General features: G+C 45.1%; 6 non-coding genes across 6 annotated transcripts; all 6 read left to right on the plus strand.

The window, feature by feature from the left end:
- The first annotated feature begins 776 nt into the window (after positions 1–776).
- Positions 777–858, plus strand: trnal-cag (transfer RNA leucine (anticodon CAG)). Its single transcript has one exon. It is a non-coding gene; the product is annotated as a tRNA-Leu (tRNA).
- Positions 859–3832: 2974 nt separating this feature from the next.
- Positions 3833–3914, plus strand: trnal-cag (transfer RNA leucine (anticodon CAG)). Its single transcript has one exon. It is a non-coding gene; the product is annotated as a tRNA-Leu (tRNA).
- A 2975-nt stretch (positions 3915–6889) lies between these two features.
- On the plus strand, positions 6890–6971 carry trnal-cag (transfer RNA leucine (anticodon CAG)). The gene has a single exon. It is a non-coding gene; the product is annotated as a tRNA-Leu (tRNA).
- Positions 6972–9945: 2974 nt separating this feature from the next.
- trnal-cag (transfer RNA leucine (anticodon CAG)) lies at positions 9946–10027 on the plus strand. The gene has a single exon. It is a non-coding gene; the product is annotated as a tRNA-Leu (tRNA).
- A 2974-nt stretch (positions 10028–13001) lies between these two features.
- On the plus strand, positions 13002–13083 carry trnal-cag (transfer RNA leucine (anticodon CAG)). Its single transcript has one exon. It is a non-coding gene; the product is annotated as a tRNA-Leu (tRNA).
- Positions 13084–14302: 1219 nt separating this feature from the next.
- Positions 14303–14375, plus strand: trnav-cac (transfer RNA valine (anticodon CAC)). The gene has a single exon. It is a non-coding gene; the product is annotated as a tRNA-Val (tRNA).
- Positions 14376–26445: the final 12070 nt, after the last annotated feature.

Raw genomic sequence — 26445 nt, forward strand, 5'->3', positions numbered from 1 at the left:
ACAGAAACTGCATTTCTAAAAAGCACCATGGAATTTAACAAAATTTATCGAGTCGCTTGTCGTCGATTCCCACATAGGTTTCCAACGCAGTTGGTATCCATGTGGCTCATGTCCAGGTGTGAACATCTCTGCAGCACATTGCACGGTTAAGGTAAAAGGCAAGGAAAGTCGCTTCTAGAACTGGCTCCGAGGTCAGAGCATCCTCACAATGTGATCTGTCGTTCTCGGATTGTAATGTTACCTCCGGTTTTCGGGTGGAGAACATTCTTTGGGACTCTTATTCTGAAAAAAAAAACAGACACAGTGACTGAAACTATGCTGCACGGTATGATGTGGATTACGGCCTGCTCAGGTTTGTGCATTTTCCCTGTAGTCCGGTGTGTTTGGTGTTCCGTGTAAACGTGAAAGTCGTCCTGTTTCGAGCAATGGGTGAAATAATTTAGCAAAGCGAGATTCGAAATTGCAGTAATGTCAAGCAGCTCATGGTTATTTGACCAAATCATAAGCGAACCCATATTCTTAAGCACTCACAGATACATTTGTAGCTGAAAAGAGTCTGAGAAGATAGACTCAGTTTACCATTGATTTTTGTCTGGATTGATGGGCTATCAATATCTGCTGCGAAATTGACATTGTAGCTGTGCCAGTCCGAGAGGACATCCCAGCAGCTGTGCGAGTCCGAGAGGAATCATGGAACCCTTATCATGTGACTTTGCATCTGTTGTTATGCAGGAGCACAATTGGAAATACAAGAAAATAAGAAGGCGCAGCCGGCTGGTAGTGTGGCCGAGCGGTCTAAGGCGCTGGATCCAGGTTCCAGTCTCGAAAGGGGCGTGGGTTCGAATCCCACCACTGCCATTTCTGCTGATCAACTCCAACGCTGCAGCTTGTTAAAATGCTGTTTCGGTGCCCACTGTATATTGATGTTGAAAACAAAAGTAAAAGGGGTTTGCTTCCCAGGGAACTAACTGTGGTGTGGGATACTGCCAAATATTTCAAAATGTCTCTACTGTCATGATCGTGTTCGCCTCCCGCTCGGAAAATCGCAAACAGTTCTGCCATCCCAGGCAAGTTGAGCTTTTTGAAAGAGTCGTTTGGAAATGCCCTGTTGTTAGTTGTGAGATTACTTTATGACTCATGCCCTCGGACTGTATCACATTTAGCATTCATGCATCTCTGTGTCTGAAAATGCATGAGATATGCCAGTTTGTTTGTGTTCCGTGTTAAATGCTTTCTGTTTTGCGATTCGCTCAATACATTTCGATTTAACAGGGTTTCTGAGGTAACTTCCAGCAGCAAAAATTCTCAGCAGAGGATCTGGGAAAATTTCGCAGAGTATGGTCAGTCGGAGCTAAAGTAAGGAAGTCGTTCGTTTCTGCAGTGTTTCACAATACTACCTCTCCCGTGAGCAGTCGAACAGACTAAATGTTTGTGCCACAGACTGCGATGGCAAACTCCGCTAAAAAGTAATCCTTTAAAGCCGGTAACATGACGTAATTGGGGTACATCGTGGAAAAAGATACTTCGGTGGACCTCATCCGTGCTCACCACATCGCCAAAATTAAACAAGTCCCGTTCCCCAGCATTTGGCCCCAATCCCTCTAAACGCATCATATCCAGAAACTCACCCGATTACCTTTGCAATTTTCTGAGTGTAATAGCCTCCTCCACTTCCTCTGGTAGATCATTCCAAACACGCACAACCTTCTTTGTGGGAAATGTGCCTCAGGTCCTTTGTCACTTTCAGCCCAATCACCTTAAAGCTATGCTCTCGAGTTTTCAACTCACACCAACTTGGGTAAAACTCAGTTAACCACCCTTCCATAAGGTCATGTTGCAGCTGTTACGCTGCAGGGAAAGTCGTCCCAGCCTATTCCACCTCGCCCTACGGTACAAACATCGACGACAGCTTTGTCTATATTTTGTCATCAATTTAACGTGTCTTTTTTTTTACGTTTTCAAGATGTCAATTACGCTGGACAACAACAAGCTATTGGAAACAAAAAGGTGAAACGTAGAACGGATTCAACTTTCAGTGTTGGACGCCATTGAGTCGCAGCACTGCCGACTCCGGCTTGTTTCTGTAGTGTAGTGGTCATCACGTTCGCCTCACACGCGAAAGGTCCCCAGTTCGAAACTGGGTAGAAACTGCTTTGTTCTTCAACTGCAGCCTTTTACATGGAAAAGAGCTGAGCTTTCTTGCATGCTTTCCCATCTGCAAACCTGCCTTCGAATTTCCTTGAACAAATCTGCTCTGGTAGTGAAATGTAATGCAATTCCATTTCATTCCAGTGCAAAGCGTTGTTAAGTTTTTCTCCAACCTGGTTCTGATCATATGCCATTCTGTTGGAGAGTGTAGTTACCGCCTTCTGATCCTTCCACGAAAAGCAGTACCGCATTTGCCTTCCTTGCGCAGGCGGCTCGGTTCAAAGACAGGAAAGAAGCAGATGCTCTGGTGTCACAGCGCACCACGAATTCCTGAACTTGTCTGTTTGTCAAATGTACCCCAAGGTCGTCTCAGAAAGACCTCATTTGGAAGCTGTCAATCGTGATTCAACGTGCGAGAATTGGCACCAGATATCCTGAATCATGTTTTGGAGCAATTCGCACGTTAGTGGCTCATTCAATCAGCAACAGCAATGAAAGAAATTGCACTCTCAGAGGAACCTTTCGACTTGCGCATTCATAGCGTCGCTAGTATTAAGGTCCGCCCCGAGATCTAAGTCATGTTGGAACTGAAACGGAGGAATCGACAGAGAGGCTACAGAATGACATCGCATCCATTTGGTTTTCTTTAAATTACTGACGAGCAGGAAAATGTAAACGGGGAGGGCGAGTGGAGAAGTGAGGCAGTTGCAGCTCTGGTGAAATTCCTTCTTTGTGATTCACTCAGCAACCAGAGACGTGAAGGTGACTCAGGCGTGAAAGCTCTTCACATCGAGAACAAAAAGCACTCAAGGGCAGTTAGCACCTCTTCCGGAGTGGGGGGTGCGGTGAGGTAATTACCTTGTGACTTCTGTTACGATGTTCAGAAACTGCCGTTTTGATTGAGGTGAACAGAAACTGCATTTCTAAAAAGCACCATGGAATTTAACAAAATTTATCGAGTCGCTTGTCGTCGATTCCCACATAGGATTCCAACGCAGTTGGTATCCATGTGGCTCATGTCCAGGTGTGAACATCTCTGCAGCACATTGCACGGTTAAGGTAAAAGGCAAGGAAAGTCGCTTCTAGAACTGGCTCCGAGGTCAGAGCATCCTCACAATGTGATCTGTCGTTCTCGGATTGTAATGTTACCTCCGGTTTTCGGGTGGAGAACATTCTTTGGGACTCTTATTCTGAAAAAAAAAACAGACACAGTGACTGAAACTATGCTGCACGGTATGATGTGGATTACGGCCTGCTCAGGTTTGTGCATTTTCCCTGTAGTCCGGTGTGTTTGGTGTTCCGTGTAAACGTGAAAGTCGTCCTGTTTCGAGCAATGGGTGAAATAATTTAGCAAAGCGAGATTCGAAATTGCAGTAATGTCAAGCAGCTCATGGTTATTTGACCAAATCATAAGCGAACCCATATTCTTAAGCACTCACAGATACATTTGTAGCTGAAAAGAGTCTGAGAAGATAGACTCAGTTTACCATTGATTTTTGTCTGGATTGATGGGCTATCAATATCTGCTGCGAAATTGACATTGTAGCTGTGCCAGTCCGAGAGGACATCCCAGCAGCTGTGCGAGTCCGAGAGGAATCATGGAACCCTTATCATGTGACTTTGCATCTGTTGTTATGCAGGAGCACAATTGGAAATACAAGAGAATAAGAAGGCGCAGCCGGCTGGTAGTGTGGCCGAGCGGTCTAAGGCGCTGGATCCAGGTTCCAGTCTCGAAAGGGGCGTGGGTTCGAATCCCACCACTGCCATTTCTGCTGATCAACTCCAACGCTGCAGCTTGTTAAAATGCTGTTTCGGTGCCCACTGTATATTGATGTTGAAAACAAAAGTAAAAGGGGTTTGCTTCCCAGGGAACTAACTGTGGTGTGGGAAACTGCCAAATATTTCAAAATGTCTCTACTGTCATGATCGTGTTCGCCTCCCGCTCGGAAAATCGCAAACAGTTCTGCCATCCCAGGCAAGTTGAGCTTTTTGAAAGAGTCGTTTGGAAATGCCCTGTTGTTAGTTGTGAGATTACTTTATGACTCATGCCCTCGGACTGTATCACATTTAGCATTCATGCATCTCTGTGTCTGAAAATGCATGAGATATGCCAGTTTGTTTGTGTTCCGTGTTAAATGCTTTCTGTTTTGCGATTCGCTCAATACATTTCGATTTAACAGGGTTTCTGAGGTAACTTCCAGCAGCAAAAATTCTCAGCAGAGGATCTGGGAAAATTTCGCAGAGTATGGTCAGTCGGAGCTAAAGTAAGGAAGTCGTTCGTTTCTGCAGTGTTTCACAATACTACCTCTCCCGTGAGCAGTCGAACAGACTAAATGTTTGTGCCACAGACTGCGATGGCAAACTCCGCTAAAAAGTAATCCTTTAAAGCCGGTAACATGACGTAATTGGGGTACATCGTGGAAAAAGATACTTCGGTGGACCTCATCCGTGCTCACCACATCGCCAAAATTAAACAAGTCCCGTTCCCCAGCATTTGGCCCCAATCCCTCTAAACGCATCATATCCAGAAACTCACCCGATTACCTTTGCAATTTTCTGAGTGTAATAGCCTCCTCCACTTCCTCTGGTAGATCATTCCAAACACGCACAACCTTCTTTGTGGGAAATGTGCCTCAGGTCCTTTGTCACTTTCAGCCCAATCACCTTAAAGCTATGCTCTCGAGTTTTCAACTCACACCAACCTGGGTAAAACTCAGTTAACCACCCTTCCATAAGGTCATGTTGCAGCTGTTACGCTGCAGGGAAAGTCGTCCCAGCCTATTCCACCTCGCCCTACGGTACAAACATCGACGACAGCTTTGTCTATATTTTGTCATCAATTTAACGTGTCTTTTTTTTTAACGTTTTCAAGATGTCAATTACGCTGGACAACAACGAGCTATTGGAAACAAAAAGGTGAAACGTAGAACGGATTCAACTTTCAGTGTTGGACGCCATTGAGTCGCAGCACTGCCGACTCCGGCTTGTTTCTGTAGTGTAGTGGTCATCACGTTCGCCTCACACGCGAAAGGTCCCCAGTTCGAAACTGGGTAGAAACTGCTTTGTTCTTCAACTGCAGCCTTTTACATGGAAAAGAGCTGAGCTTTCTTGCATGCTTTCCCATCTGCAAACCTGCCTTCGAATTTCCTTGAACAAATCTGCTCTGGTAGTGAAATGTAATGCAATTCCATTTCATTCCAGTGCAAAGCGTTGTTAAGTTTTTCTCCAACCTGGTTCTGATCATATGCCATTCTGTTGGAGAGTGTAGTTACCGCCTTCTGATCCTTCCACGAAAAGCAGTACCGCATTTGCCTTCCTTGCGCAGGCGGCTCGGTTCAAAGACAGGAAAGAAGCAGATGCTCTGGTGTCACAGCGCACCACGAATTCCTGAACTTGTCTGTTTGTCAAATGTACCCCAAGGTCGTCTCAGAAAGACCTCATTTGGAAGCTGTCAATCGTGATTCAACGTGCGAGAATTGGCACCAGATATCCTGAATCATGTTTTGGAGCAATTCGCACGTTAGTGGCTCATTCAATCAGCAACAGCAATGAAAGAAATTGCACTCTCAGAGGAACCTTTCGACTTACGCATTCATAGCGTCGCTAGTATTAAGGTCCGCCCCGAGATCTAAGTCATGTTGGAACTGAAACGGAGGAATCGACAGAGAGGCTACAGAATGACATCGCATCCATTTGGTTTTCTTTAAATTACTGACGAGCAGGAAAATGTAAACGGGGAGGGCGAGTGGAGAAGTGAGGCAGTTGCAGCTCTGGTGAAATTCCTTCTTTGTGATTCACTCAGCAACCAGAGACGTGAAGGTGACTCAGGCGTGAAAGCTCTTCACATCGAGAACAAAAAGCACTCAAGGGCAGTTAGCACCTCTTCCGGAGTGGGGGGTGCGGTGAGGTAATTACCTTGTGACTTCTGTTACTATGTTCAGAAACTGCCGTTTTGATTGAGGTGAACAGAAACTGCATTTCTAAAAAGCACCATGGAATTTAACAAAATTTATCGAGTCGCTTGTCGTCGATTCCCACATAGGTTTCCAACGCAGTTGGTATCCATGTGGCTCATGTCCAGGTGTGAACATCTCTGCAGCACATTGCACGGTTAAGGTAAAAGGCAAGGAAAGTCGCTTCTAGAACTGGCTCCGAGGTCAGAGCATCCTCACAATGTGATCTGTCGTTCTCGGATTGTAATGTTACCTCCGGTTTTCGGGTGGAGAACATTCTTTGGGACTCTTATTCTGAAAAAAAAAACAGACACAGTGACTGAAACTATGCTGCACGGTATGATGTGGATTACGGCCTGCTCAGGTTTGTGCATTTTCCCTGTAGTCCGGTGTGTTTGGTGTTCCGTGTAAACGTGAAAGTCGTCCTGTTTCGAGCAATGGGTGAAATAATTTAGCAAAGCGAGATTCGAAATTGCAGTAATGTCAAGCAGCTCATGGTTATTTGACCAAATCATAAGCGAACCCATATTCTTAAGCACTCACAGATACATTTGTAGCTGAAAAGAGTCTGAGAAGATAGACTCAGTTTACCATTGATTTTTGTCTGGATTGATGGGCTATCAATATCTGCTGCGAAATTGACATTGTAGCTGTGCCAGTCCGAGAGGACATCCCAGCAGCTGTGCGAGTCCGAGAGGAATCATGGAACCCTTATCATGTGACTTTGCATCTGTTGTTATGCAGGAGCACAATTGGAAATACAAGAAAATAAGAAGGCGCAGCCGGCTGGTAGTGTGGCCGAGCGGTCTAAGGCGCTGGATCCAGGTTCCAGTCTCGAAAGGGGCGTGGGTTCGAATCCCACCACTGCCATTTCTGCTGATCAACTCCAACGCTGCAGCTTGTTAAAATGCTGTTTCGGTGCCCACTGTATATTGATGTTGAAAACAAAAGTAAAAGGGGTTTGCTTCCCAGGGAACTAACTGTGGTGTGGGATACTGCCAAATATTTCAAAATGTCTCTACTGTCATGATCGTGTTCGCCTCCCGCTCGGAAAATCGCAAACAGTTCTGCCATCCCAGGCAAGTTGAGCTTTTTGAAAGAGTCGTTTGGAAATGCCCTGTTGTTAGTTGTGAGATTACTTTATGACTCATGCCCTCGGACTGTATCACATTTAGCATTCATGCATCTCTGTGTCTGAAAATGCATGAGATATGCCAGTTTGTTTGTGTTCCGTGTTAAATGCTTTCTGTTTTGCGATTCGCTCAATACATTTCGATTTAACAGGGTTTCTGAGGTAACTTCCAGCAGCAAAAATTCTCAGCAGAGGATCTGGGAAAATTTCGCAGAGTATGGTCAGTCGGAGCTAAAGTAAGGAAGTCGTTCGTTTCTGCAGTGTTTCACAATACTACCTCTCCCGTGAGCAGTCGAACAGACTAAATGTTTGTGCCACAGACTGCGATGGCAAACTCCGCTAAAAAGTAATCCTTTAAAGCCGGTAACATGACGTAATTGGGGTACATCGTGGAAAAAGATACTTCGGTGGACCTCATCCGTGCTCACCACATCGCCAAAATTAAACAAGTCCCGTTCCCCAGCATTTGGCCCCAATCCCTCTAAACGCATCATATCCAGAAACTCACCCGATTACCTTTGCAATTTTCTGAGTGTAATAGCCTCCTCCACTTCCTCTGGTAGATCATTCCAAACACGCACAACCTTCTTTGTGGGAAATGTGCCTCAGGTCCTTTGTCACTTTCAGCCCAATCACCTTAAAGCTATGCTCTCGAGTTTTCAACTCACACCAACTTGGGTAAAACTCAGTTAACCACCCTTCCATAAGGTCATGTTGCAGCTGTTACGCTGCAGGGAAAGTCGTCCCAGCCTATTCCACCTCGCCCTACGGTACAAACATCGACGACAGCTTTGTTATATTTTGTCATCAATTTAACGTGTCTTTTTTTTTTACGTTTTCAAGATGTCAATTACGCTGGACAACAACGAGCTATTGGAAACAAAAAGGTGAAACGTAGAACGGATTCAACTTTCAGTGTTGGACGCCATAGAGTCGCAGCACTGCCGACTCCGACTTGTTTCTGTAGTGTAGTGGTCATCACGTTCGCCTCACACGCGAAAGGTCCCCAGTTCGAAACTGGGCCGAAACTGCTTTGTTCTTCAACTGCAGCCTTTTACATGGACAAGAGCTGAGCTTTCTTGCATGCTTTCCCATCTGCAAACCTGCCTTCGAATTTCCTTGAACAAATCTGCTCTGGTAGTGAAATGTAATGCAATTCCATTTCATTCCAGTGCAAAGCGTTGTTAAGTTTTTCTCCAACCTGGTTCTGATCATATGCCATTCTGTTGGAGAGTGTAGTTACCGCCTTCTGATCCTTCCACGAAAAGCAGTACCGCATTTGCCTTCCTTGCGCAGGCGGCTCGGTTCAAAGACAGGAAAGAAGCAGATGCTCTGGTGTCACAGCGCACCACGAATTCCTGAACTTGTCTGTTTGTCAAATGTACCCCAAGGTCGTCTCAGAAAGACCTCATTTGGAAGCTGTCAATCGTGATTCAACGTGCGAGAATTGGCACCAGATATCCTGAATCATGTTTTGGAGCAATTCGCACGTTAGTGGCTCATTCAATCAGCAACAGCAATGAAAGAAATTGCACTCTCAGAGGAACCTTTCGACTTGCGCATTCATAGCGTCGCTAGTATTAAGGTCCGCCCCGAGATCTAAGTCATGTTGGAACTGAAACGGAGGAATCGACAGAGAGGCTACAGAATGACATCGCATCCATTTGGTTTTCTTTAAATTACTGACGAGCAGGAAAATGTAAACGGGGAGGGCGAGTGGAGAAGTGAGGCAGTTGCAGCTCTGGTGAAATTCCTTCTTTGTGATTCACTCAGCAACCAGAGACGTGAAGGTGACTCAGGCGTGAAAGCTCTTCACATCGAGAACAAAAAGCACTCAAGGGCAGTTAGCACCTCTTCCGGAGTGGGGGGTGCGGTGAGGTAATTACCTTGTGACTTCTGTTACTATGTTCAGAAACTGCCGTTTTGATTGAGGTGAACAGAAACTGCATTTCTAAAAAGCACCATGGAATTTAACAAAATTTATCGAGTCGCTTGTCGTCGATTCCCACATAGGTTTCCAACGCAGTTGGTATCCATGTGGCTCATGTCCAGGTGTGAACATCTCTGCAGCACATTGCACGGTTAAGGTAAAAGGCAAGGAAAGTCGCTTCTAGAACTGGCTCCGAGGTCAGAGCATCCTCACAATGTGATCTGTCGTTCTCGGATTGTAATGTTACCTCCGGTTTTCGGGTGGAGAACATTCTTTGGGACTCTTATTCTGAAAAAAAAAACAGACACAGTGACTGAAACTATGCTGCACGGTATGATGTGGATTACGGCCTGCTCAGGTTTGTGCATTTTCCCTGTAGTCCGGTGTGTTTGGTGTTCCGTGTAAACGTGAAAGTCGTCCTGTTTCGAGCAATGGGTGAAATAATTTAGCAAAGCGAGATTCGAAATTGCAGTAATGTCAAGCAGCTCATGGTTATTTGACCAAATCATAAGCGAACCCATATTCTTAAGCACTCACAGATACATTTGTAGCTGAAAAGAGTCTGAGAAGATAGACTCAGTTTACCATTGATTTTTGTCTGGATTGATGGGCTATCAATATCTGCTGCGAAATTGACATTGTAGCTGTGCCAGTCCGAGAGGACATCCCAGCAGCTGTGCGAGTCCGAGAGGAATCATGGAACCCTTATCATGTGACTTTGCATCTGTTGTTATGCAGGAGCACAATTGGAAATACAAGAAAATAAGAAGGGGCAGCCGGCTGGTAGTGTGGCCGAGCGGTCTAAGGCGCTGGATCCAGGTTCCAGTCTCGAAAGGGGCGTGGGTTCGAATCCCACCACTGCCATTTCTGCTGATCAACTCCAACGCTGCAGCTTGTTAAAATGCTGTTTCGGTGCCCACTGTATATTGATGTTGAAAACAAAAGTAAAAGGGGTTTGCTTCCCAGGGAACTAACTGTGGTGTGGGATACTGCCAAATATTTCAAAATGTCTCTACTGTCATGATCGTGTTCGCCTCCCGCTCGGAAAATCGCAAACAGTTCTGCCATCCCAGGCAAGTTGAGCTTTTTGAAAGAGTCGTTTGGAAATGCCCTGTTGTTAGTTGTGAGATTACTTTATGACTCATGCCCTCGGACTGTATCACATTTAGCATTCATGCATCTCTGTGTCTGAAAATGCATGAGATATGCCAGTTTGTTTGTGTTCCGTGTTAAATGCTTTCTGTTTTGCGATTCGCTCAATACATTTCGATTTAACAGGGTTTCTGAGGAAACTTCCAGCAGCAAAAATTCTCAGCAGAGGACCTGGGAAAATTTCGCAGAGTATGGTCAGTCGGAGCTAAAGTAAGGAAGTCGTTCGTTTCTGCAGTGTTTCACAATACTACCTCTCCCGTGAGCAGTCGAACAGACTAAATGTTTGTGCCACAGACTGCGATGGCAAACTCCGCTAAAAAGTAATCCTTTAAAGCCGGTAACATGACGTAATTGGGGTACATCGTGGAAAAAGATACTTCGGTGGACCTCATCCGTGCTCACCACATCGCCAAAATTAAACAAGTCCCGTTCCCCAGCATTTGGCCCCAATCCCTCTAAACGCATCATATCCAGAAACTCACCCGATTACCTTTGCAATTTTCTGAGTGTAATAGCCTCCTCCACTTCCTCTGGTAGATCATTCCAAACACGCACAACCTTCTTTGTGGGAAATGTGCCTCAGGTCCTTTGTCACTTTCAGCCCAATCACCTTAAAGCTATGCTCTCGAGTTTTCAACTCACACCAACTTGGGTAAAACTCAGTTAACCACCCTTCCATAAGGTCATGTTGCAGCTGTTACGCTGCAGGGAAAGTCGTCCCAGCCTATTCCACCTCGCCCTACGGTACAAACATCGACGACAGCTTTGTCTATATTTTGTCATCAATTTAACGTGTCTTTTTTTTTTACGTTTTCAAGATGTCAATTACGCTGGACAACAACGAGCTATTGGAAACAAAAAGGTGAAACGTAGAACGGATTCAACTTTCAGTGTTGGACGCCATAGAGTCGCAGCACTGCCGACTCCGACTTGTTTCTGTAGTGTAGTGGTCATCACGTTCGCCTCACACGCGAAAGGTCCCCAGTTCGAAACTGGGCCGAAACTGCTTTGTTCTTCAACTGCAGCCTTTTACATGGACAAGAGCTGAGCTTTCTTGCATGCTTTCCCATCTGCAAACCTGCCTTCGAATTTCCTTGAACAAATCTGCTCTGGTAGTGAAATGTAATGCAATTCCATTTCATTCCAGTGCAAAGCGTTGTTAAGTTTTTCTCCAACCTGGTTCTGATCATATGCCATTCTGTTGGAGAGTGTAGTTACCGCCTTCTGATCCTTCCACGAAAAGCAGTACCGCATTTGCCTTCCTTGCGCAGGCGGCTCGGTTCAAAGACAGGAAAGAAGCAGATGCTCTGGTGTCACAGCGCACCACGAATTCCTGAACTTGTCTGTTTGTCAAATGTACCCCAAGGTCGTCTCAGAAAGACCTCATTTGGAAGCTGTCAATCGTGATTCAACGTGCGAGAATTGGCACCAGATATCCTGAATCATGTTTTGGAGCAATTCGCACGTTAGTGGCTCATTCAATCAGCAACAGCAATGAAAGAAATTGCACTCTCAGAGGAACCTTTCGACTTGCGCATTCATAGCGTCGCTAGTATTAAGGTCCGCCCCGAGATCTAAGTCATGTTGGAACTGAAACGGAGGAATCGACAGAGAGGCTACAGAATGACATCGCATCCATTTGGTTTTCTTTAAATTACTGACGAGCAGGAAAATGTAAACGGGGAGGGCGAGTGGAGAAGTGAGGCAGTTGCAGCTCTGGTGAAATTCCTTCTTTGTGATTCACTCAGCAACCAGAGACGTGAAGGTGACTCAGGCGTGAAAGCTCTTCACATCGAGAACAAAAAGCACTCAAGGGCAGTTAGCACCTCTTCCGGAGTGGGGGGTGCGGTGAGGTAATTACCTTGTGACTTCTGTTACTATGTTCAGAAACTGCCGTTTTGATTGAGGTGAACAGAAACTGCATTTCTAAAAAGCACCATGGAATTTAACAAAATTTATCGAGTCGCTTGTCGTCGATTCCCACATAGGTTTCCAACGCAGTTGGTATCCATGTGGCTCATGTCCAGGTGTGAACATCTCTGCAGCACATTGCACGGTTAAGGTAAAAGGCAAGGAAAGTCGCTTCTAGAACTGGCTCCGAGGTCAGAGCATCCTCACAATGTGATCTGTCGTTCTCGGATTGTAATGTTACCTCCGGTTTTCGGGTGGAGAACATTCTTTGGGACTCTTATTCTGAAAAAAAAACAGACACAGTGACTGAAACTATGCTGCACGGTATGATGTGGATTACGGCCTGCTCAGGTTTGTGCATTTTCCCTGTAGTCCGGTGTGTTTGGTGTTCCGTGTAAACGTGAAAGTCGTCCTGTTTCGAGCAATGGGTGAAATAATTTAGCAAAGCGAGATTCGAAATTGCAGTAATGTCAAGCAGCTCATGGTTATTTGACCAAATCATAAGCGAACCCATATTCTTAAGCACTCACAGATACATTTGTAGCTGAAAAGAGTCTGAGAAGATAGACTCAGTTTACCATTGATTTTTGTCTGGATTGATGGGCTATCAATATCTGCTGCGAAATTGACATTGTAGCTGTGCCAGTCCGAGAGGACATCCCAGCAGCTGTGCGAGTCCGAGAGGAATCATGGAACCCTTATCATGTGACTTTGCATCTGTTGTTATGCAGGAGCACAATTGGAAATACAAGAAAATAAGAAGGCGCAGCCGGCTGGTAGTGTGGCCGAGCGGTCTAAGGCGCTGGATCCAGGTTCCAGTCTCGAAAGGGGCGTGGGTTCGAATCCCACCACTGCCATTTCTGCTGATCAACTCCAACGCTGCAGCTTGTTAAAATGCTGTTTCGGTGCCCACTGTATATTGATGTTGAAAACAAAAGTAAAAGGGGTTTGCTTCCCAGGGAACTAACTGTGGTGTGGGATACTGCCAAATATTTCAAAATGTCTCTACTGTCATGATCGTGTTCGCCTCCCGCTCGGAAAATATCAAACAGTTCTGCCATCCCAGGCAAGTTGAGCTTTTTGAAAGAGTCGTTTGGAAATGCCCTGTTGTTAGTTGTGAGATTACTTTATGACTCATGCCCTCGGACTGTATCACATTTAGCATTCATGCATCTCTGTGTCTGAAAATGCATGAGATATGCCAGTTTGTTTGTGTTCCGTGTTAAATGCTTTCTGTTTTGCGATTCGCTCAATACATTTCGATTTAACAGGGTTTCTGAGGTAACTTCCAGCAGCAAAAATTCTCAGCAGAGGACCTGGGAAAATTTCGCAGAGTATGGTCAGTCGGAGCTAAAGTAAGGAAGTCGTTCGTTTCTGCAGTGTTTCACAATACTACCTCTCCCGTGAGCAGTCGAACAGACTAAATGTTTGTGCCACAGACTGCGATGGCAAACTCCGCTAAAAAGTAATCCTTTAAAGCCGGTAACATGACGTAATTGGGGTACATCGTGGAAAAAGATACTTCGGTGGACCTCATCCGTGCTCACCACATCGCCAAAATTAAACAAGTCCCGTTCCCCAGCATTTGGCCCCAATCCCTCTAAACGCATCATATCCAGAAACTCACCCGATTACCTTTGCAATTTTCTGAGTGTAATAGCCTCCTCCACTTCCTCTGGTAGATCATTCCAAACACGCACAACCTTCTTTGTGGGAAATGTGCCTCAGGTCCTTTGTCACTTTCAGCCCAATCACCTTAAAGCTATGCTCTCGAGTTTTCAACTCACACCAACTTGGGTAAAACTCAGTTAACCACCCTTCCATAAGGTCATGTTGCAGCTGTTACGCTGCAGGGAAAGTCGTCCCAGCCTATTCCACCTCGCCCTACGGTACAAACATCGACGACAGCTTTGTCTATATTTTGTCATCAATTTAACGTGTCTTTTTTTTTACGTTTTCAAGATGTCAATTACGCTGGACAACAACGAGCTATTGGAAACAAAAAGGTGAAACGTAGAACGGATTCAACTTTCAGTGTTGGACGCCATAGAGTCGCAGCATTGCCGACTCCGGCTTGTTTCTGTAGTGTAGTGGTCATCACGTTCGCCTCACACGCGAAAGGTCCCCAGTTCGAAACTGGGCAGAAACTGCTTTGTTCTTCAACTGCAGCCTTTTACATGGAAAAGAGCTGAGCTTTCTTGCATGCTTTCCCATCTGCAAACCTGCCTTCGAATTTCCTTGAACAAATCTGCTCTGGTAGTGAAATGTAATGCAATTCCATTTCATTCCAGTGCAAAGCGTTGTTAAGTTTTTCTCCAACCTGGTTCTGATCATATGCCATTCTGTTGGAGAGTGTAGTTACCGCCTTCTGATCCTTCCACGAAAAGCAGTACCGCATTTGCCTTCCTTGCGCAGGCGGCTCGGTTCAAAGACAGGAAAGAAGCAGATGCTCTGGTGTCACAGCGCACCACGAATTCCTGAACTTGTCTGTTTGTCAAATGTACCCCAAGGTCGTCTCAGAAAGACCTCATTTGGAAGCTGTCAATCGTGATTCAACGTGCGAGAATTGGCACCAGATATCCTGAATCATGTTTTGGAGCAATTCGCACGTTAGTGGCTCATTCAATCAGCAACAGCAATGAAAGAAATTGCACTCTCAGAGGAACCTTTCGACTTGCGCATTCATAGCGTCGCTAGTATTAAGGTCCGCCCCGAGATCTAAGTCATGTTGGAACTGAAACGGAGGAATCGACAGAGAGGCTACAGAATGACATCGCATCCATTTGGTTTTCTTTAAATTACTGACGAGCAGGAAAATGTAAACGGGGAGGGCGAGTGGAGAAGTGAGGCAGTTGCAGCTCTGGTGAAATTCCTTCTTTGTGATTCACTCAGCAACCAGAGACGTGAAGGTGACTCAGGCGTGAAAGCTCTTCACATCGAGAACAAAAAGCACTCAAGGGCAGTTAGCACCTCTTCCGGAGTGGGGGGTGCGGTGAGGTAATTACCTTGTGACTTCTGTTACTATGTTCAGAAACTGCCGTTTTGATTGAGGTGAACAGAAACTGCATTTCTAAAAAGCACCATGGAATTTAACAAAATTTATCGAGTCGCTTGTCGTCGATTCCCACATAGGTTTCCAACGCAGTTGGTATCCATGTGGCTCATGTCCAGGTGTGAACATCTCTGCAGCACATTGCACGGTTAAGGTAAAAGGCAAGGAAAGTCGCTTCTAGAACTGGCTCCGAGGTCAGAGCATCCTCACAATGTGATCTGTCGTTCTCGGATTGTAATGTTACCTCCGGTTTTCGGGTGGAGAACATTCTTTGGGACTCTTATTCTGAAAAAAAAAACAGACACAGTGACTGAAACTATGCTGCACGGTATGATGTGGATTACGGCCTGCTCAGGTTTGTGCATTTTCCCTGTAGTCCGGTGTGTTTGGTGTTCCGTGTAAACGTGAAAGTCGTCCTGTTTCGAGCAATGGGTGAAATCATTTAGCAAAGCGAGATTCGAAATTGCAGTAATGTCAAGCAGCTCATGGTTATTTGACCAAATCATAAGCGAACCCATATTCTTAAGCACTCACAGATACATTTGTAGCTGAAAAGAGTCTGAGAAGATAGACTCAGTTTACCATTGATTTTTGTCTGGATTGATGGGCTATCAATATCTGCTGCGAAATTGACATTGTAGCTGTGCCAGTCTGAGAGGACATCCCAGCAGCTGTGCGAGTCCGAGAGGAATCATGGAACCCTTATCATGTGACTTTGCATCTGTTGTTATGCAGGAGCACAATTGGAAATACAAGAAAATAAGAAGGTGCAGCCGGCTGGTAGTGTGGCCGAGCAGTCTAAGGCGCTGGATCCAGGTTCCAGTCTCGAAAGGGGCGTGGGTTCGAATCCCACCACTGCCATTTCTGCTGATCAACTCCAACGCTGCAGCTTGTTAAAATGCTGTTTCGGTGCCCACTGTATATTGATGTTGAAAACAAAAGTAAAAGGGGTTTGCTTCCCAGGGAACTAACTGTGGTGTGGGATACTGCCAAATATTTCAAAATGTCTCTACTGTCATGATCGTGTTCGCCTCCCGCTCGGAAAATCGCAAACAGTTCTGCCATCCCAGGCAAGTTGAGCTTTTTGAAAGAGTCGTTTGGAAATGCCCTGTTGTTAGTTGTGAGATTACTTTATGACTCATGCCCTCGGACTGTATCACATTTAGCATTCATGCATCTCTGTGTCTGAAAATGCATGAGATATGCCAGTTTGTTTGTGTTCCGTGTTAAATGCTTTCTGTTTTGCGATTCGCTCAATACATTTCGATTTAACAGGGTTTCTGAGGTAACTTCCAACAGCAAAAATTCTCAGCTGAGGATCTGGGAAAATTTCACAGAGTATGGTCAGTCGGAGCTAAAGTAAGGAAGTCGTTCGTTTCTGCAGTGTTTCACAATACTACCTTTCCCGTGAGCAGTCGAACAGACTAAATGATTGTGCCACAGACTGCGATGGCCAACTCCGCTAAAAAGTAATCCTTTAAAGCTGGTGGAAGCAACACGACGTTATTGGGGTACACCGTGGAAAAAGATACTTCGGTGGACCTCGACCATGCTCACCCCATAGCCAAAATTAAACAAGTCCCGTTCCCCAGCATTTGGCCACAATCCCTCTAAATGCATCCTATCCAGAAACTCACCCGATTTCCTTTGCAATTTTCTGAGTGTAATAGCCTGCTCCACTTCCTCTGGTAGATCATTCCAAACATAACCTTCTTTGTGGGAAATGTGCCTCAGGTCCTTTGTCACTTTCAGCCCACTCACCTTAAAGCTATGCTGTCGAGTTTTCAACTCACACCAACTTGGGTAAAACACGTAAATACTCAGTTTACCACCCTTCCATAAGGTCATGTCGCAGCTTTTACGCTGCAGGGAAAGTCGTCCCAGCCTATTCCACCTCGCCCTACGGTCCAAACATCGACGACATCTTTGTCTATATTTTGTCATCAATTTAAAGTGTCTTTTTTTTTACGTTTTCATGATGTCAATTACGCTGGACAACAACGAAATATTGGAAACAGAAAGGTGAAACGTAGAACGGATTCAACTTTCAGTGCTGGACGCCACTGATTCGCCGCACTGGCGGCGGCGGCTTGTTTCTGTAGTGTAATGGTCATCACGTTCGCCTAACACGCGAAAAGTCCCCAGTTCGAAACTGGGCGGAAACTGCTTTGTTCTTCAGCTGCAGCCTTTTACATGGACAAGAGCTGAGCTTTCTTGCTTGCTTTCCCATCTGCAAACCTGCCTTCGAATTTGCTTGAACAAATCTGCTCTGGGAGTGAAATGTAATGCAATTCCATTTAATTACAGTGCAAAGCGTTGTTAAGTTTTTCTCCAACCTGGTTCTGATCATATGCCATTCTGTTGAGAGTGTAGTTACCGCCTTCTGATCCTTCCACGAAAAGCAGTACCGCATTTGCATTCCTTGCGCAGGCGGCTCGGTTCAAAGACAGGAAAGAAGCAGATGCTTTGGTGTCACAGCGCACCACGAATTCCCGAACTTGTCTGTCTGTCAAATGCAATAGCTGTACAAGGAAAATAAAACGTGCTCCAAACTTCCCTTTATCATTCATCCCTGGTTTTGAATTTCTAAACTCTAGATATAGATCCATACGAATGAGAGAATTTCCCTCCTGTTAACTCCGACCAAACTCACATCACCTGGAACCCTTCCATATGGACACAACTCGATTTTACCTGGTGTCACACCACATGATCTATTCGTCTTTTCCACCACGCCATGAAACCCCGCCTTGACTTTTCAAATGTCATTATCCCTCACTACATCGATGGGTTCCTTTCCATTTTCTTCTTTCCAAGTAAACACTGTCCATTCTTCCTGACGACTTTTCATTGCAGTCATCGCTATCCATGTCTTTTATTATCTCTTTATATTCCAGTATTGTTCATGTTGAGAAAGGATGCTGGGTCCTATACAACAAATTAAAGCCCGCTCGAATGCTGTATACTGCCATGACCAACGTAGTGAAAATGGAAGCTAATTCTTTCAAAAGTGAATCCGTTAGTTGTCGCATTATGTATCAATCCCTGACTGGGAAGTGACCGTTTTTCCTCACTTTTCTCTCCTTTCTGAACATTTGCTCAAGCAACACAGTAAGGGAACATAGAATGCCTAATGTTCAGAAACTGACTATTCGCTGCAAGAAATGCACACCAATCCTCCAGGGATTAACCCTCACAGAGCAATACTTTACCCTTTTTCTCTTCATTTGCTCCTGAATAAGGCACCTTACTGACAGTCGACCTTGTTGTAGGCAAATCATATCTCTGGCGCAGTGAGGCAGCAGTGATAACCAGTGAGCCAACTTGCGGCCCTGTACAATATTGCAAGGCACATGCCGACGCGTTTGAAATGCGATTCCTGTCAAAGATGCTCTACTTTTGTTGTTGCCCTTATTAGGAACAATAAATCCTGATTTCCTGACCAAGAAATGAACCCAAACCACAGCGGTGATAGCGCTGCATCGTAACCATTAGCCGACCAGGAAGGACGGCGTGTGCACTTGTATCTTCTCTCAGCAGCACAGCTTTCTTTTCCAGCGATGAGAAATTTCTATCAAAAAAGAATGTTCGTGACACCGTTCTTTTACAGCACAGAATAATACATTATGTCAGTGCCAGTCATTAAACATCCATCCATTCTCGTTTCCAGATACCAAGACTTGGCCCACAGCCTGACGTCTGAAGTGTTCATTTCAATCAGACTTTCTATGCAAAGTTTTAATCTCAAATGAACCAGCGATAGGGACTGAAGTCAGATATCGTCACATTTGTTCCTGACCTGCGGGAGAACTGAACCTCATTTTGACCCATAGAGGGAACTATACAGACACATCTTTTGATAGTGACGAAGGACTCAGGAGAGCCCAATTTCCATAAAATGAAGAATTGAACAGTCTGGCCTCTTCTTTGTTCACTATTAGCTTTAAAACCCGTTTCTGTTTACATAGGTAAACTGGCAGGAGGCTGTCCTTCTAAGACTGCCCCAATCGTGAATATTTGGAACCTGCTAAACGTTAATTTCTCCACCTCTGGGGCAGCCTGGCTAGCTATGCTCTTCCAGCCTCCTATCTGTTTAATTTGGATTCCAGCACATTCCTGTTTCTCCATAAGGAACGGAAGCACACAGCCGCATCCCTGTTCGTTTTCGTCCTGCACTGTTTCACCATTACTTTACTGCTTCTATTGAGTCACGTTGTTCTTCCTGCCAAACAAAGGCATTCTTCGCATCAGAAGCTTGTCATTCTCATATTCCTCGAAAGAAAAACACGGATGTGGACTTCCAAACTGAAACAGATGAGGCCAGGTCTGCGTAAAAAAATGACTTCCAGCTGTTCCTTCAAAAATATTTCCTAACAACATATAGAACGCACCTTCGGATGCTTGCTGCAATAGTTGTAAGAAAATTCAGCAAGACTGCCGTGAGAATGGAGGCTACAACTCCTGGTTTACGAAACCAGGGCTCGAACCACTGAGTTAAGGAAGCACTAACGTCTTGAGACTGACAAAAGATGATGACCTCGAGCAGAACAAATTTTGTCAAATCGGTTTTGTGATACAAGCTTCGTTTTGTGTGACAAAATACGACTTGAAACCCACTTCTTTGATCGCTTGTTTGTTATAACACTTTGTCAGCTTCCAAATATCTCATAATGTGACAGGGGTCAACATTTGTTTAAACTCACACAGAGGAAAAGTTTTGAAGTTTCTATTATGAAAAAGGCACGTTGTAGTGTTAATACCAATTAATTGTCCTTGATTTCAGCATGTATTACAGTTTTTCTTCATCAATTGGTGAGTAATTCCTTTCCTATAGCCCTGTGCGATTAACATAGCGATGGGATTTCATAATTTATGGCTTTGGCAGATGACGTTTAGGCACCAAACGTGAAACAGTTCAAATCGAACATGTTTTGGAGGTTGAAATTCGAGGGAATGCAGAATATCTGAGGGAGCACTTTGAAACATAATCCCGGGTGTCGTGTCCGCTGGCTGGGTTGACATACTATTGACCAGCTCCGTTTGCTCTTGAGTGGGCTGGACGACATGACAGTGATACATAGAGGGAAGACAGTCAAGAGATTTGTAGAAAATGATGAAACCTTTGAAATTTAGCTGCCCAGTGATGGCTGAGCAACCCTTGTTGTGAGTACACCCACATGCAGAGGAGGTATTGGAAGACATCCGGATTAAATCATTGGGTGAATAACCTGCAACTCTTTCCCTTCCACCATGAGGGAGCCCGTGTGGAAAGATAAAGCTGCGAAGGCCGCATTGCACGAGTGGGAAAATGGGCGTTGGTAAAAATGTCATTCAGATAATGAACAATGAAACAGTGAACAGAACGCAAGTGCACCCTTGAACAGAAGCTGAGGGAGTTAGAGCATAGAACATAGAACATTACAGCGCAGTACCGTCCCTTTGGCCCTCGATGTTGCGCCGACCTGTGTACCGATCTGAAGACCACCTTACCTATATTATTCCATGAACGTCCATAAGCTTGTCCAATGACGACTTAAATGTACTTAACGTTAGGGAATCTACTACCGCTGCAGGCAAAGCGTTCCATACCCTTACTACTCTCTAAGTAAATAAACTACCTCTGACACCTGTCCTCTATCTATCATTCCTCAATTTAAAGCTATGCCCCCTCGTGCTGGTTGTCGCCATTCTTGAAAGAAGGCTCTCCCTATCCACCCTGCCTCACCATCTGAATGTAATATATGTCTCTGTTAAGTCATTTCTCAACCTTCTTCTCTCTATCGAGAAAATTACAAGTCCCGCAGCCTTTCCTCGTAAGACTTTCCCTCCATATCAGGTTACATCCGAGTAAATCTCCTCTGCACCCTTTCCAAAGCTTCCATATCCTTCTTCTCATGCGGTGACCAGAACTGTACACAATACACAAAGTGTGGCCGCACTAGAATTTTGTGCATCTGTAGCATAACCTCATGGTTCCAGAACACGATCCCTCTATTAATAAAAGCTAAAACACTGTATGCCTTCTTAACAACTCTGTCAATCTGGCTGGCAACTTTCAAGGATCTGTGTACCTGGACACCGAGATCTTTCTGCTCATCGACACTACCAGGAATCTTACCATTAATCTAATACTTTGCATTTCTCTTACTCTGACCAAAGTGAATCACCTCACACTTGTCCGCAACAAATTCCATTTGCCACCTCTCAGCCCAGCTCTGCAGCTTATCTATATCTCGCTGCAACCTTCTACGTAATTCGTCACTATCCACAACTCCACCAACCTCAGTGTCATCTGCAAACGTACTAACACACCCTTCTACGCCCTCATCCACGTCGTTTATAAAACGAACAGCAGTGGACCCAACAGCGATCCTTGCGGCTCAGCACTGTTAAGTGGACTCCAGGAGCAACATTTCCCAACAACTACCACCCTGTGTCTTCTTTCAGCAAGCCAATTACTGACACAAACTGCTTTATCTCCAACAATCCCATTCCTCCGGATTTTTTACAATAGCCTACTGCGGGGAACCTTATCGAACGCCTTGCTGAAATCCATATACACAACATCATCTCATCTACCTGCTTGGTCACCTTCTCAAAGAACTCCATAAGGTTTTTGTGGCACGACGTAACCTTCACAAATCTATGCTGACTATCCCTAATCAAATTATTCTTTTCTAGATGATTATACATCCTATCTCTTATAACCTTTTCCAACACTTTACCAACAAGTGAAGTGAAGCTCACTGGTCTATAATAAACAGGATTGTCTCTACTCCCATTCTTGAACATGGGAACCACATTTGCTATCCTCCAGTCTTCTGGCACTATTCGTGTAGACAATGACAATTTAAAAATCAATGCCAAAGGTTCGGCAATCATCCCAATGGCTTCCCAAAGGATCTTAGGATAAATCCCATCCGGCCCAGGGGACATATCTACTTTTGCACTCTTCAGGATTTCTAATACCTCCTCCTTGTGAACCTCAATCACACCTTGTCCAGTTGCCTGTATCTAAGTATTCTACTCGACAACATTGCCGTTTTCTAGACTGAATACTGTTGAAAAGTATTCAGTTGGTGCTTCCCCTATCTCCACTGACTCTGCACACAACTTCCCACTAATGTCCCTGATTGGCCCTAATCTTACTCTCGTCATTCTTTTATTCCTTAAATACATATCAAAAGCCTTCGGTTTAAGCATGATCCTATCGGCCAACAACTTTTCACGTCGTCTCCTGGCTCATCTGAGCTCTCTCTTTAGGTCTTTCCTGGTTACCTTGCAACCATTAAGCGCCCTAAATGAGCCTTCACATCTCATCCTAACATAAGCCTTCTTCTTCCTCTTGACCAGACAGTCTACTTCCTTCATAAACCACGGCTCCCGCGCTCTACAGATTTCTCCCTGCCTGACAGATTCATACTTATCAAGGACACACAGTAGCATTTCCTTGAATTAGCTCCACATTTCTAATGTGCCTACACTGCAGTTTCCTTCTCCATCCTATGCTTCCTAAATCCTGCCTAATCGCATCATAAATGACGTTCCCCTAGCTGTAACTCTTGCCCAGTGGTATACACCTATCTATATCTATCACAATAGTAAACTCAACAGAACGGTGATCTCTATCACCAAAGTGCTCACCTACTTCCCAGTCTAACACTTGGCCGGGCTCATTACCCATTACCGAATCTAATGTGACCACGCCCCTTGTTGGCCTGTCTACATACTGTGTCAGGAACCCCTCCTGCACACAGTGGACAAAAACTGACCCATCTATAGTAATCTTACTATAGTGTTTTCTGCCAATATTTGGAAAGTTGTAGTCCCCCATGACAACTACCCTCTCTCCCTCACTCCGATCGAAAATCATATTTGCTATCCTTTCGTCTACATCTCTGGAACTATTCGGAGGCCTGTAGAAAACTCCCAATAGCGTGACCTCTCCTTTCCTGTTTCTAACTCCAGCCCATATTACGTCAGTTGACGAGACCCAAATATCCTTTCTGCAACTGTAATACTGTCCTTGACCAACACAGCCACACGTCTCCCTCTTTTACCTTCTTCTCTGTTCTTATTGTAATCCTGGAATCTGCAACAACCATTCCTGTCCCTGCTCTGTGCATGTCTACGAAATGGCCACAACATCGAATTCCCAGGTACCAATGCAAGCTGCAAGTTCGTCCACCTTATTCTGGATGCTCCTGGCATTGAAGCAGACACACTCCAAACCAAATTCTTGCTTGCTGGTGCCATCTTGCGCCCAGCAAGATTCTGGACCTCCCTACTATCAAAAATTTCTATACTTGAACTGCAATTTTGGTTCACATCCCCCTGCTGGATTAGTTTAAACCCACCCCAATAGCCTTAGCGAATTTCCCGCCCCCACCCAAAGATATTGGTACCCCTCTGGTTCAGATGAATATCATCCTGCTTGTACAGGTCCCACCGACCCCAGAAAGAGCCCCAATTATCCAAGAATCCAAAACGCTCCCTGCTGCACCATCAGTGTAGCCACGTGCTCAACTCCTCTCTCTTTCTATCCATTGCTCCACTAGCACCAGAGCAGGGAGGGAATTTGAAAGAACGGATCGAAGTGTATTCTGACCGTGTCGTCCAAACGAATGGTTTAGCGTTTGAGCTGCAGAAGGGCAGAGACGTGGAAGAGTTTATGATGTTAATGAGGTGCAAGTCGGCTGACATGGTGATGATGGGGATATGTGGTTAATAACACATCACGAGTTGAAGGATGTCACCATGGTAATGACGTGTCTGTTGAGACTCAAACCAATGCCAGGGAGAAATTTAAATCAGTGGCGACGCATTTTCTCCTGTCACGTCGTCGATGATGCCTTCCAGCTCATCTCATTCACTTCCCTCAACCCCAATCCCAAAACCCATCCCTCCAAATATGACGAGGACATAACTTCTTTCTTCAACACTTTAAAATCTTGCAGCCTCTGTAGACATCATGTCATCCTCCGGTATTTCCGTCAGCTGCAAATGAACCCCAACAATTAAGATGTGCTTCCCTCCCCACCCCTATCCATTTTCTATAAAGATCATTCCCTCTTCCACTCCCTTACAAAGTGCACGCTACCACAAAACCACACTCCTCTCCCAGCACCTTCTCATTCCTACACGGTATTTGCAAAACATCCACCCACACATCCGTCCTTAATTCTGTCAAAGGACCGAAAGACCCTTGCATGTCCATCAGAAGATTACCTGCATTTCCACGCATGTCATTTACTGTAACAATTGCTCCCTCTGCTGTCTCCTCGACATTGTGGAAATTGGATGCCTCATTACAGACCGCTTTGGAAAACATCTCCGGGACACCCGCACCAAACAACACCACTGGCCTCTGGCTAAACAGTCAACTCTCCCTTCCACACAGCCAAATTCATTCAGGTCCAGGGCCTCCGCCGCTCTCATGAACTGTCCTATCTGTACATCTTCCATCCCACCTATCTGCTCCAGCCTGCGCTGCGACCTTTCATCATTATCCCCACCTCCGTCAATCTAGCACACTCTCCGCTACCTTGTCCCACCCCACCTGCTTCCATTTGTGTCTGTATCCCCTCGGTTCACAAGCCTCTTTCCTGATGAAGTCTCGTGTCCAAAATATCGATTGTCCTGCTCATTCGTTGCTGCCTGCCCTGCTGCGCTTTTCCAGCATCACACTTTCGACTCAGTGGAGAGGTAGTGGATTTTGAGCTGGGGACTGAAGTCAGAGGCCTCAGTTTTGCAATGATTGACTTGTAAGAAATGTTTGCTCCATCAGGACTGTATGTCAGAAATGCCAGGACAATGTTTGACCTGGAGGGAACACGGAGGCGATCGTGTTCATATCCACCTGCTGACCTGCTCGTTCCCTGTGGTGGAAGTTGTGTGCATGAAAGATTCTGACAAAGTTCTTGTCAAATTCTTAGTGTCGAAAATCCCTTACCTTCAAGCCATATCTTCAGACAGATTCTAGAGTCTTTTGAAAGACGGTTTCACACTCACATTTTGGGATCACATCAATTTCGCAGGAGATTAGAAGGGGTAGATTTAGAGATCAACCCCTCCACCATAATCTGATGAAGCCACGAATTCTATCCCAAATACAACTTGATCAGATTTCGAACGTGAAAGGAAAAAGCTCTGGTAATAGTGTGAGATAAGTCGTTCACTTATTGTGCGTGTGGACCAGGTTTTTACCTGTCATCAGACTTACACATCTCAATTGCAGTCATAGTGAGGAATGACTGGAAATGTAGGGATTCATTTCCCTGTCTGAGCTGAAATCCCACGGACGCAATGATACCAGGAACAAGCCATTCACCTGCTCAGAGTGTGGGAAGGGATTCACTCTGTCACTGACCTGCTGCGACACCTGCTCGTTCAATATGATGAGAAACGATTTCAGTGTCTGAACTGCGGAAAATGCTTTAAAAAGTCCTGCGATTGGAGAACCGAACGCGATGCTCATACTAATGTGAAACCTTTCTCTCTCCGGACTTTGGAAAATGTTATCAAACCTCTTTGTGCTTCATCTCTGAGAAATTTGCTGACATAAATACGAGTTCATTAAGATATATAGAGACCTGACGTCTGACCCACGTGCTCACCCGGAATAGAGACCTCTCCAATTCCAAATCTGTGGGACCCTGCTGCAAAGTCCGAGCGACCGCATGGCTCATCACCTTTCTCGCAATATTAACAGGTCTTTGTAAATGCCATGAATGAGGGAGGTGCTGCACAATTTCCTGAATACTTACGTGTGTTCAACCTGTTCACACTGAATAAAGACAGTAATCATTATAAACTTTCCTGTGGACAGTTCATCATGAACGTCATCACATTGTGGAGAGACCTATCAACTATGTAGCCTGTGGGATGTGCTCTCTAGTCTCTGTAGAACTGATTTCCCATCGATATTTTCGAATTGTGAGAGACGTTTCAAGGAACCTACTCCAGGAATAGGTTCAAGCGATCATCTCAACTCTCAGTACACCATCTGGTTTGCATTTGGCCGCAAGCATTTACCTGCTCCATGTGAGCAAAACAGTTAGGTCAGTCATCGACCCTGTTGAGAGAATAGAGGATCCCAACGAGGGAAGGAATTCACTCACTCATCGACCCTACTAAGGCAGCGTAGTGTTTACATATCGCAACAGCA

This window comes from Chiloscyllium plagiosum, unplaced genomic scaffold (assembly GCF_037043375.1).
Source record: "Chiloscyllium plagiosum isolate Xiang-an unplaced genomic scaffold, Cpla_swu_hap1 HiC_scaffold_42, whole genome shotgun sequence".
NCBI lineage: Eukaryota > Metazoa > Chordata > Chondrichthyes > Orectolobiformes > Hemiscylliidae > Chiloscyllium > Chiloscyllium plagiosum.